Here is a 12250-nt window from a genome sequence, read left to right on the forward strand (position 1 = left end):
GCAAACATATTTAAAATAATTTTTTAAACAAAATTCTACTACTGTATAACCAGCTTAACAAAACAGAGAAATAGTGTATGTGGAAAAAAGTAAAGTTGTTGTTTATACCAATCCGTTTCTGTGGAAAGCTGTAGACAAAATTTGATCATGAAGAAATAGCTAAGCAAGCATATACAACGTCCAATTCATGTTAAAATTATTTTAAGTAGGGGTGCATCAAATGGAAATTTTGGTACCGAAAATGGAAGATACACTTGATACTGAAAACTGATACCGAAAATTACAGTTTAAAAAAAAAAAAAAAAAAAAAAAAGTACAATCCAGTAAAGTAAGTACTTTCTTTAATAAAAGTAATCCACATAAATTGGACACAGAAAAGAAAATAAAATAAAAAATTAAATAAAGAAAGTAACTTAACTTACAGTAACAGTACACATATGCTGCTGCACATTGCACAATAACTAATAATAATAAATAATAAAATATTAACAAAAAACAGGCATAATATATGCCAAAGACTAAGAGCCTTTGTTTGAGTAGACATACGGTATATGCACTGATTATTTTATTGTTCAAAAATAGAAGAACCATAAAACAAAAAAGAGAGCGCACGGGCTATTATACACATCGTACTAAGCTGTCAGTTCTGTATCAAAGCTTCTTGTCAAAGTAAAACATCAGCTTCCAGTCCATAATACATCATCAATCACATCACATGCTGGGTTTTCCAGTTGTCCCACTCCCATTAACAGCCTAAGGTGTTTCAAGGACTTGCCTCTTCCATAGAGCTCTGAGGAGACGAGGCAAGGCAAGTCCATAAAACACGTTAGGCCCCTTTCACACGATCGGACCGTTCAGGTCCGCCTGTCAGTTTTGACGGCGGACCTGAACGGGCGCTCCATGTTAGCCTATGGAGCGACGGATGTCAGCGGAGACATATCCGCTGACATCTGACCCGGTCCGATCCGCTAAAAGCAGACGGATGGCCCTACGTCCAGGTCCATCGCTGGCGAATCGGATCGGGTGAGATCTGATGAAAACGGACATGCTGTCCATTTTCATCCAATCCCACCATAGGCGGCAGCGGCGCCTGACAAGCCCCTCCCCGCTCAATGAGCAGAGAGGGACCTGTCATCCGCCGGCTCAGCGGAGATAAACGGACTGATCTCCCGCTGAGCCGGCGGACCGAGGCGGGCTCCGTGAAAACGGAGTCCGCCTCGTGTGAAAGGGGCCTTAGACTGTTGGGTTTTCCAGTTGTTCTAGGCTATAGGTGATGTGATGTGATGTATTGTGGACTGGAAGCTTACTTTGACGACAAGGTTGATAGAGTACACCTGTTGTTTGTTGTATATTACTTAAGTTACCATATTAACAAAGAGAGGTCTTCCTTAACCATTTCAGTCCCGGAAAATTTGGCTGCTAAATGACCGGGCCATTTTATGCGATTCGGCACTGCTTCACTTTAACAGGCAATTGCGCGGTCATGCGACGCTGCACCTAAACAAAATTGACGTCCTTTTTTTTCCCCACAAATAGAGCTTTCTTTTGGTGGTATTTGATCACCTCTGCGGTTTTTATTTTTTTGCGCTATAAACAAAAAAAGAGCGACAATTTTGAAAAAAAACACAATATTTTGTAATCCCATTTTTTTTTTTTTTTTAAAAGCTATTTTTTTCTCAGTTTAGGCCGATATGTATTCTTCTACATATTTTTGGTAAAAAAAAAACACAATAAGCGTATATTGATTGGTTTGCGCAAAAGTTATAGCGTCCACAAAATAGGGGATAGATTTGTAGCATTATTATTATTATTTTTTTTTTTACTAGTAATGGCGGCAATCTGCGATTTTTATCGGAACTGCGACATTATGGCGCACACATCGGACACTTTTGACACATTTTTGGGACCATTGGCATTTATACAGCCATCAGTGCTATAAAAATGCACTGATTACTGTAAAAATGTCACTGGCAGGGAAGGGGTTAACACTAGGGGGCGATCAAGGGGTTAACTGTGTTCCCTGTGTGTGTTTCTAACTGTAGGGGGATGGGACTGACTAGAGGGGATAACAGATCGTGGTTCCTAGCTATTAGAAACTCACGATCTGTAATTTCTCACAGAGCAGAACAGGGATTTCTGTGTTTACACACACGTGTCCCTGTTCTGCCTCTTGTGCCCGTGATCGCTCATGGCCGGCGGTCATCGCAACCGTCGGCCGTGAGTATCAGCACCCCCACAGTGCAGCAGGCGCACGCACCTGCTATCCCGATCCCGCGTGCTGATGTACAATGACGGCGATTCGTGGGATTGTGCTGACCTGCCACAGTATAATGATGGCAGCTGGTCGGCAAGTGGTTGATGCACTAGGCCGGGCGCACTCTGTCTTGTTTTATTTCAGACAGTGTAAGTATATCCACTGACTTCCCTAGTCATAAGACAGGACATCAGGGCGAGGCATGTCCAGTGAAGCCAGCAGGGAAAAATATAGGCAACAGTCTGGGGCCCACTTCCAAGCAACAGAGATTGAAGAGTTGATTTACTAAAATTGGAGCGAGATTGAAAAATTTAGCGTAGCTGAGTACATTAGGCTTTGAAGTTCTTCAGCTTGTTCAAAGCTTTGACAAAAAAAAATGGAAGCAGATTGGTTTACCTAACCTTCTACGCAGAGCTACACCAGATTTTGCACTTTCCAGTTTTAGTAATAGTAAATCAATCAACCTCTGTGTGTTTTCCTATTCCGTTTTATATCCCTTTACTTTAATGGCAAAGTTACTGTGCAAAACAAACTGTTATAAAATTAAAGAACAACTAACCATAACAGAAATATGTCAGAAAGCGGGCTGACAGCTTAGGGAGAGAGTAAGACATAGTTTGGCCCAAAAACAAGCTATGTGTACAGTAGTTCAAACCTGGAGTTCTCTTAAATTGAAGAAGTGCAAAAAAACTGTGGAAGAACTACAATGAACATTGAACAACCAATGGCACAACTAGACCATTGATTGGAACATACTATGTTCCAATTGTCAGAAAAGAAAACCTAGTGCTAAAGTACCTCAAAAACCAGAGTGACTCTGTAGGTACTCAGTAGCAATTTGTGCCAGCGTCCCCTACATTGTAATTGTAAACGTATAAAACCTAAGACTGGGACTTTGGAGGCACAACAGTATTATACTACGAAAAAGTAGATTTGTTTGGGATTTTTATTAATGAAGTATAAAAATCGTGGAACTGGCCCCCGCTACACTGAGCGGTGCATCCTCAAGCCCCCTCTCAACTATATTAGGCATTACAGCTAAAAAGCCTTTTTCCTACCCATGGACACCTGATGTTACATACACCTGAGAGGTTCCTGGCTTTGGCCGCTGCTGTTTCCGACTCAAATCAGACATTTTTACCTTTGATTGAATTGCGATTATTTGCATACAATTTTTCATTGGTAGTATTTATTTTCACCATACCTAATTGAATCTCTAGCTCCTGAAGAAGCGTTCTGTGTCAACGTGAAACATGTAGAGCAACTAGAGAGCATCTCACCTTGGATCATCAGACCTGCAGCATCTTGTCCATTATAGCTCTATGATTGTTCACTGCTCTATGTTTGGGGAAGTATATTCTCCTTCATTTGGAATAAGTGCTTTGATTATATATTTATAATTTCTTTAAATTTCACACAAGCTTGCAGGATAGGATCCTTATGATGTACCAATACCAGGTTTTATGTCTAGCCTGATTTGTTTTTAAATGTCCATGTTTGTTTATTATGTTCCAATTGTGTCCAATAGCACAGTCTGACTCTAGTCTATACCAATTAATTTACTATGTTCAACATAGTAAATCAATTGGACTGTGCTACTGATTTCTAAATCTATTTCAGAGTAAAAGTGGCAGATTTCGCTTTAAGAACAAAAGTTGTTCAGCTTTCTCACAGGAGAGATGGTTCCTCTTCTCATCAAGAATATGAGATGCTAGACTGAATAGTCTCTCACTCTCTGTACTGGTGCTTGGGGCAGATAAATATCTGCGTGAAATCTGTGCAAGAAAAGGAAAATGTTGTTTGTTGATGCGCCAGTACTCAAGGGGATTGTCGCTTCTGGCGATAGGCTTTTCAGCTAAATAAATCTCCAGATGTTGAGTAGCTGCAGTTGTTGTGGTACTGTTATGGACCGGGGTGCGTTCATGTAAAATATGTTCAAACATATCAGATTTCGAAGGAGTGTGTTCCTCTTCACTTGTATGCTGCCATTTCTCTGGTATACTTTCCTCTGTGCTACACCTCAAAACTCCTTCACCAGATGCTTCCATCACTTCCATTTGTGCCTGTATCATTTTCCGTGCACGCTGCTTTTTCTCCACAAAAAATAATGCTCTTTAAATCGAGGATCTAGAACTGTTGCAATGCAGTACAGAGGGTTGGATTCGGTGTCTTGAAACCGGTTGTTAATGGCCTCCAGTAGAGTGGTTTTAGCCGTTTTTACACCATGGTCTGTTTCTGCCTCTTTTCCTAGCAGACGCTTCAGTGCAGCAATCAAGGGAATGACTTCAGCAATGGAAGCATTAGCTGAGCTTATTTCTTTTGTTAACTGTTCAAATGGAGATAGAAGAGACAAACTATTTTCAACTAACATCCACTGATGTGCGCTCAATGTTGCCGGCAGCTCGTAATCTGCAATGTATGCAGCTAAAACACGCTTTTGTTCAAAAAGACTTTGTAGCATATAGTAGGTGCTGTTCCAACGAGTGGCTACATCTTGCTGCAGTCTTTTCGGTGGCATTCCAAACTGTATCTGCAAAGCTTGTAATCTGGAATAAGCAAGCAGAGAATGCTTAAAGTGACCCACAATTTTTCTTCCTTTTGATATGATATCAGATATGGTGCGCTGACTCAGCAATCCCTCATTCACAGCCAATTGAAGCGTGTGTGCCATACAAGGTATGCTTTTAAGTTCACTGTTCTCCATTGCCTTTGCCATGTTCCACGCATTATCTCGGACAATCAAATGCACTTTGGACTTCTCAATGTGCCAAGTGTCAAGCATGGTTTTTAAAGCGTCAGATATTGCTGCTGCAGTATGTGATCTAACAAACTCACGTGCGTTAAGTAGGATGTTTTGCAATTGAAATTTGGCATCTATCCACTGCGCTGTCAGGCTAAGCATGCTTGTTGGACTGATGTCTGAACTCCAAATGTCGGTAGTAAAACTGATTGCTATGATGTCGGTAGTCATGAGCTCATGTACGTGTTTTCTAACACTGCAAAACAATTCAGGTAGACAGGTGTCTGCAAAGTAGCGTCTGCTTGGTATTGTGTAACGCGGCTCAATATGTTGCATGAGCCTACGGAATCCAATGTCCTCCACAACAGTGAATGGCTGGTCGTCTAATGCAATAAATTCCATAATTTTATCTGTAATGCTGCGAGCTGTGGGACTGTCACTTGTAAATTTTTTAACCTTTTCAAAGACTGTGGCCACAGATGGTGTTGAGCCTGGGCCTGAGGCACATTTTGGAAGCGGTACTGTTTTCTTGTATTCTGTATGCTAAACTGGATGACGTGTTTTCAGGTGGCTTATCAAACCTGTTGTTGAAAAATGCCATGGCACTGTACCCCCTCTTGAAATTTCTGCTCAGCAAAGACTGCAGATTGCAAATTTGGGGTCTTTATCAGAAACTTTAAAATATTTCCACACTGCAGACATGGTCCACCTTTGCTGGTACCGTAGAAGAATAGCATAGAATGATCTATAGTGTGAGTGAAATCTGAGAGGAAAAAAAGGACTATAATCAATCTAAAAAACTAAACCCCAGGCAACTATAAAATAAAAAAATAAAACTAAACCTAACCACCCATCTTTTTTTTAACAGTGAGTGCACCTATCTTGCCATGCACTGCAGTACATCTGACTTGTACCAAAGAATATATATTGAATTTGATTTGATTGCATGCTAATTGTGAGATAAATATATATATATATATATATAGTAGTATATTGCTGCATAGTGCATACTGTCATGTTTAAAAATTCATGCGCTTGTCAGTGTAAAAATAGTATAACATATGAACAACTGAATGCTATCTAAATTAATTGAAAAAAAACGAAAATGAGTGCAGCGCTAAACCAAATATGAATAGTATATCATATCAGAAATAACCATGAACAAGTGAATGAATTATGAAATATACAAAAACAAGTCTCCCATAGGGGACAGAGACAAATGTATCACCATATATCATATGTGGGAAAAAGTAAAAAAGTGAAACAGTATTACAAAAAATCAAAACATCAAATTTAAAAAATCAGAAAAAAGTCCATAAATGAAGTGAGTGGATAATCAAAGTGCAAATAATCAGAAGAGGTGTGACACAGGTGAATCCAGTATCCAAAGTGACTTGCACCCAAGTGAGGTATGAGGCTCCTTACCAGCTCAGGATGACCACTATGACAGTGGTCTCACCAGGCATTTGGGAAGTTATCAGGTCACCCACAACCTATACCGATCTATCCAGTAGTAATGTGGAACTCATAAGATTCTAAAAGCTCGGGTCTTGAGTAGCACCCACCGCCGCTTCCCTATCCAAACTTAGGTTGACACCTCTCCGACCTTCACCGGCATATGGTACAGCGAGCCCAGAACAGGGGACCGGAAACCAGCGGTGATACATTTGTCTCTGTCCCCTATGGGAGACTTGTTTTTGTATATTTCATAATTCATTCACTTGTTCATGGTTATTTCTGATATGATATACTATTCATATTTGGTTTAGCGCTGCACTCATTTTCGTTTTTTTTGGTGTTTTGGAGTTTAGTATTGGACTTCTAGTGCTGGCAGCTTTTATTATTCACTTATTATTTTACACTGTTCTAGCGCAGCGTTAACCCTCTTCTTGGGTTTTTTATTTTATCTAAATTAATTGACGGCGCTCTATAAGTAGTAAAAGTAGTACTTAAATAAAATATAATTATTACCTGGCCTGGTAGTTTAGTAGTAGAAGAACCAGTAGAAGTAGAACCAACTATAATACTACAAGCCCACATACAGCTGAATATCTCCTATTTCAATAGCAAAGTTTGTATTACATATTATTATATAGTACTAGATGGATTGTTTGTCACTGTCAGTAGTTAAAGAGAATGTCTCGTCTCAACCACGAGGAACGTCCACGGGGAAAGTGCTCCCAACTCCAGCGACAGCGAACTCCAGCAACAGTGAAGTCCAGCGTCTCCACCGCGGGGAACGTGCTCAAGAGTCCAGAGTCTTAACCACAAGGAACGTACGTGACGGCACACGTTGGTGCACGCACAGCTACTGCACATGCGCAATTTTCGGCACCATTATCGGCAATTTTTTTTTCGGCAGTGTGCCAAAAACACACATTTTCGGCTGATATGTTTTGGCAACCGAAATTTTGGTGCATCCCTAATTTTAAGTAATCTGCAATTAGAAATTACTAAAAAATATGTATAATTTTATTCTGTAACCAATACATGTGGACGATTTAATTTTCTGTCTTTTTAGTTATCGCCTCATTTTATGACTTAGAAGAGCCATTTATTATGAACCACCTTAATGCAAATGGGAATGAAATTTTGCAGTGAATGGGATAGGGAAACTTGTAAAAGAACTGCATCATTTCAACCAATCTATCATAAACTACTGTATTAAAAACAAAAAAAAAAACACTCCACATTTTTTCCCTCAAGAACTTTAACATATTAAACCATATCATAAATGCATATGATTCCACAAGAATATTTTTTTCTTTTGTTATATTTGTTAAAAGAAGATAAAACAATAGAATTACATTTCTTCACAAATCAGTGTTTTACATGTCTTTACATATACCCTACCCTACACATACCCTCACTTTATTCCCTTGAAAAAATAGAAATCTATGTACATACAAGGGACATGAAACCTTGCATTATGCCTTTGTCAGTGAAAAAGATTTTCTCATAAGTTATTTCAAAATATTGATTACAATATTAAAGACTTGTTTGGAGATTGTGTCCAGAACATTTACCAATTCTCTTAAACAATAATAATTATTGGTTAATAGAGCACTTAGATGGAACCTTTGGCGTACATTAGGTAAAGCTTATAAGCACTTTGCTTGTTTAACTTTCCTTTGGTTTAAATTTCAGATTGTCAGTCTCTGAGATTTTTGGTATAATCCTGATGTCACTATGAAGCTCGACTATGGTAAGCGTTGTTATAGTATATATATGAGAAATGGATGATTGTCATTTAGGGACAATAAAGTACATGTTACTCTAACATTTCCAATTATGTGCCTGCTGTACCATATATTTGTGTGAGAGATTATCCTGTTCTCTTTGTATTGTATCCTTTGTGTGAAATACCTGGTGTTCCTGCTAGTCCCCCTGCTTTCCTGTTACAAACTAAGCATGAGAGCGCAGCATGGTCAGCTTTCTGGCTGTGCTGGGAACTCAGCCTCCTCTCCTCCAATGATCAGACTTGTGCTGACATGCCCCCCCTGCACAGCCATTTACTTGGAAGACCAGTGTGTTGCTGTTTCTCCTCCCCAGCTCTCTGACCTTCTTATGCAGCTGAGAACAGAGGGTATGTGAAAAAGGAAAAGAAATGTGTTTATAATGTTTTTTATATGATTACACAAAAGTTTTGCCTTCCATTTCTATTTAAAACTTAATGGGTTGTTTTACAACATGAGGGGTTATGTATACTTTAACCACATCCGGACCACCTAACGCACATATACTGAGGCAGGGCGGCCCAGCTGCGTGAACCAAGGTGCCTGTACGTCGGTCCGTGCATGAGATACAGCGGGCACGCGCCATGGGAGCTTGTACGCGGGTCCGACTAACTCAATGTCTGTGGGCCACCTGAGATTGCGGTAAAGAGAGGCAAAAGGGCAATCTGCCTATGTAAACAAGGCGGATCCCTCTTCTCACAGGGAACAGCACTGAGATTGGCTGTTCCTAGTGAACGCATTAACCACTTTCTTGCCAGTGTTATTTATAAATTGATCAGTGCATTTTTTTTAGCACTGATCACTGTAATAATGCCACTGGTCCCCAAAAAGTGTCAATTGGGGTCAGATTTGTCCGCTGCAGTGTTGCAGTCCCGCTAAAAAAAACGCAGATCGCTGACATTACCAGTAAAAATAATAAAAAATAACAGTCCATAAATCTATGCCATAGTTTGCAGACGCTATAACTTTTGCGCAAATTATTATGATCGCTTATTGTGATTTTTTTTTTTTTTTTACCAAGAATATGTAGAAGAATACATATTGGCCTAAACTGGTGAATAATTATTTTTTTTTGGATATGTATTATAGCAGAAAGAAATATTGTTTCTTTTTTCAAAATTGTCAGGCTTTTTTTTTATAGCACAAAAAATATAAACCGCAGAGGTGATCAAATACTACCAGAAGAAAGATCTATTTGTGAGAAAAAAAACTACATCAATTTTGTTTGGGTACAACGTCGCATGACTGCGCAATTGTCAGTTAAAGCAACACAGTGACGTATCGCAAAAAATGGCCTGGTCATTAAGGGGGTAAATCCTTCCGGGGCTGAAGTGGTTAATATAAGATAGCAGTAACTTACACAAGTTAAATACACAAATTTAAAGAAAGGGAAATCCAGACGTCCAAAGGGCAGTGCTAAATGCAACCTAATCCAGCAAATATGCAGACATTAACATTGCTTTATAATGACAGGGAACATTGAGCAAAATAACAAAAATTAAAAAGAACTAGCAGAGGGGATAACGGCTAAGGTTAGATTCACACTTGTGCGGCTCCCCAAGCCGCATTTTGTGTGAACACAGCAGCCCATTAATTTGAAAGGGCTGCTGTGCCTCCAGAAAATGCAAGGAAATGGTCCCTGCACTTTTTCTGAAAAAGGCCCACATGGAAACCACAAGTGCAGTGCCAGTCCCAGTACAGTTAAACTGCATGAAAAGATGCAAAAATACTCTTGCGCACAGGTGTATTAGCTAAAAGATCCCAAGGGTTCAGGAAGGACTGTGGATTTCGGCCTTGCTGCTCTTAAGGATGGGATTGTCCTAGTATTAAATGAAAAGAAAGAAAAAAAGAGCGCACCAGCCTAGTGCATTATCCTTGACAGATTTATTGATTAAAAACAAGATAAAATCTACTCACAAAGGTCGAAGAGAAAATCGCATTGTATATGACACAGAGGCGAATAATCCAGTGGTAGCAGTTTTCCAGGTCCCAGGAAGGAGGCGTACGGACTACTGCTGGCTAACGCGTTTCGTAGGTTACCCTTCTTCATCAGAGCCTTAGTAGTGTTAGTCTCCTACTGGCTTTTATACATGTGTCCATCCAGACAAGACTGGTCAGATTGGTTCTGAGGCTCCTCCCTTAATTAGTGGGCGGTCCTCTGAGAGGGGTGGGTCTTGGCTTTGTTGTCATTATTGTAGGGCCATAGTGTATTTATTTTTAAAAGTTATTAAAAAGCTTTTTACGTTTAATATGATTTTAGTCTAATTTATAATATTAATTTTAATTTTAGTTGTAGTTTCTAGTTACTAGTTCTAGCTCTGGTGTTTTAATTTAGATTTTTAATTTTTAGTTTTTAATTTTTAATTTTTAATTCATATTTAGATCAGCGGCCATGCATATAATCAGGAGTGCAAGCATCCAACAACAGATAGACTGAAATACTCCTGTCAATACTATTATATAGATGGGCCAAGGCATATCAATATGTTCCTTAGAGCTCCTCTCCCCTCTCATCTTTAGATTATAGACATCAGAAGTCACTAATCAGGGGTCTAAAATCAGAAATAAAGTAGCATACCTTATGATATCTGATGACAGCTTATTAGCTCGGGCTAGGTGTCTCTGTGGGGACTGTGGCTGTACCGGCTCCCATTGCTGACAGATCCTGGCCGGTGTCTCGTTTCTGTGTCCTGTAGAACCTGGTGGAACGCACGCCGCTCCTTTACTTCCGGGTTGCGGTCCACAGGGCGGAAGTGCGGTCGTGACGTCATATCCCGTGCGCCCTTTGGCGCTCGATATTGACATAGTATGGTAAACAATAGCCTCCATTTTGCCATAGGCAAAAATAGAGGCCAAAGTCAGACAGAACCGTCTGAGCTATAGATTAGAGAAGGATAAAAACATATATGTATATATGTATGTGATAAAACAGAGAAGGAGGGGATAAGCTCAAAGACCGGATGCTAGACATAGTAATCTAGATATAAACTAGATGGAGATCCAGGGACTATTAGAAAAAATGGTTCTAGAGTTATAGTTAGAAGGTGACAGTATCCTGAATGGTTCTAGAGTTGTAACTAGAAGGTGACAGTATCCTGAACTCATGTATTTGAAAGCCAGCAAGAGATGCACTAAAATTAATAATAAAAGTAGTAATATAAAATATATATATAATATATAATATATACATATAATGTACTATATATTGTATAATGTATAGAATATATATAAAAATACACATATATCTACATAGACATATATGCGCATAAAAATCAAGTTTAAAAGGCAATATTAAAAATAAATCCGTATAGAAGTACATAAAAGTATGTGCACTTTGCCAGTATAATATAAAAAGGGGGTTTGTTATACCCACATATATATGAAAAATGCATAAAGTGGTTTTGTACATTATTTCGGGTATACCCAGGGGTTATTTGGTAGACATCAACGAAAGGGATAACAGAATCATTATGTCAAATTAATTTGTAGCACTAAAGTGATACTGATGATAATGATAATAGCAATTGTTTAGGTTATAATCAGACCACCAGTTCTATTATATTTTTATAAAAATAAAAAAAGTAATGGCAAAAAAAAAATAAAAAAATAAAAAAAAATGTGGATGCATTGAATAAAATATTGGATAACAATAAAGATTAGATTACGTTAGGTTAGATGAAATTATAGAGAATTGGTTAATTGTATTGGATGAAATGGCTATGGATATAATATATTATTTATAGAATATTAGATAGAACCATTGCCTACAGATATATGTATACATATATTATATACACATATGATTATACGTGTAAACACTCATATATAGGCACACACATACACACAACCACGTGAAGGACCTGTATATGTTGTGGTCTAATCTTATGATAGATGTATATTGGACATATCCTGTAAAAGGGGTATTACATTGATGTAATCTATGAACTAAAATACATGATCTAATAGGATATGGCTTTAAAAATGGAAATGAAATAATGGTACCTTCATAGCTCTATGTAT

General features: G+C 38.6%; 1 protein-coding gene across 1 annotated transcript in view; it reads left to right on the forward strand.

The window, feature by feature from the left end:
- The window catches only part of MYO7B (myosin VIIB), a 422737-nt gene that overhangs the window by 997 nt on the left and 409490 nt on the right, over positions 1–12250 (forward strand). The window contains exon 2 of the mRNA XM_073625783.1: positions 8142–8199. The gene's annotated coding sequence lies outside the window, so the exon portion shown is untranslated. The remainder of the gene's footprint in view (positions 1–8141; positions 8200–12250) is intronic.

The sequence above is a fragment of the Aquarana catesbeiana genome, linkage group LG04 (genome assembly GCF_042186555.1).
Source record: "Aquarana catesbeiana isolate 2022-GZ linkage group LG04, ASM4218655v1, whole genome shotgun sequence".
NCBI classification, from domain to species: domain Eukaryota; kingdom Metazoa; phylum Chordata; class Amphibia; order Anura; family Ranidae; genus Aquarana; species Aquarana catesbeiana.